Source organism: Centroberyx affinis, unplaced genomic scaffold (assembly GCF_046629955.1).
Source record: "Centroberyx affinis isolate AG114_WGS23_722 - 3 ecotype Tasmania unplaced genomic scaffold, CSIRO-AGI_Caff_v1 ptg000060l_1, whole genome shotgun sequence".
Lineage (NCBI taxonomy): Eukaryota > Metazoa > Chordata > Actinopteri > Beryciformes > Berycidae > Centroberyx > Centroberyx affinis.
This window is the reverse complement of record NW_027278771.1, coordinates 1,954-3,290: the sequence shown is the minus strand read 5'-3', so window position 1 is coordinate 3,290 and position 1,337 is coordinate 1,954.

The following is a 1,337-nucleotide window of genomic DNA, read 5'->3' as shown; positions in this document are numbered from 1 at the left end:
GTTGCAAGGATCTGTACACAATTCCTGCAAGCTGAAAACATCCCAGTTCTTGCATGGCCTGCATACTCACCAGACATGTCACCCATTGAGCATGTTTGGTATGCTCTGGATTGACGTGTACAACAGCGTGTTCCAGTTCCTGCCAATATCCAGCAACTTGGCACAGCCATTGAAGAGGAGTGGACCAACACTCCACAGGCCACAATCAACAACCTGATCAACTCAATGTGAAGGAGATGTATCGCACTGCATGAGGCAAATGGTCACACCAGATACTGACTGGTTTTCAAAAAATGCATATCTGTAGCCCTAGTCATGTGAGATCCATAGTTCAGTGCCTAATAAATGTCTTTTTTCAAGATAAAACTGCACATTTTAGAGTGGCCTTTTATTGCGACCAGCCCAAGGCACACCTGTGCAATAATCATGCTGTTTAATCAGCATCTTGATATGCCACACCTGTCAGGTGGATGGATTATCTTGGCAAAGGAGAAGTGCTCACTAACACGGATTTAAACAAATTTGTAAACAAAATTTGAGAGAAATAAGCCTTTTGTGTGCATAGAAAAAGTCTTAGATCTTTTATTTCAACTCATGAAAAATGGGAGCAAAAACAAAAGTGTTGCATTTATATTTGTACTTCACACTTGGCAGGTGTATTGCTGGGGACCCAAGGAAGTGCAGTGTCGGATTTGGTGCAATTTGGACACGCGACACGTTCAATATTAATAAACTTTGAATAAACAAGCGAACAGCGCTCTGTGCAGCAGCGGGGCGAATGGGCGTTATAAGCTCTCAAAATCAATCAGAATGCAGTCCTCTGACATGACTGATCTTGTGTCAGACTTAATAAGGAACTCTTTGCTTTGTTTAGTCTATTGGTTTGATGTTGGTCTACTGCCTATTGGAGCACTTCTACCAAAAATTTCTTTCTTTAATGTGGCTGTGACTGTATTTTGCTTTCTTACATTGTATGTTGTTTGTCTGTGACTTTTATGTTTGTCATGATGCTGCTTTCTCGACCAGGTCTTGCTAGAAAAAAAGAGATTCTTAATCTCATTTGGAATAAACTTGTTAAATAAAGGTTTAATTAAAAACATTGAAATGCATTACCTGAGTTGGCAGAAAATGTATTTTATGGACAGCTAAATTTCTGTGCCTAAAATATTTATTTATCACTTCTTCTTCAATCAATTCTTGATTGTTAACATAAATATGTGAAGTTGAGAGCCCCTTACATCTTGGTTTGGCAATGTAAATGAAGAATATCAGATTGCATCTTCCTCAATTATGAAAAGTCACGACAACATATAAAACAACAAAACAATATATAAACA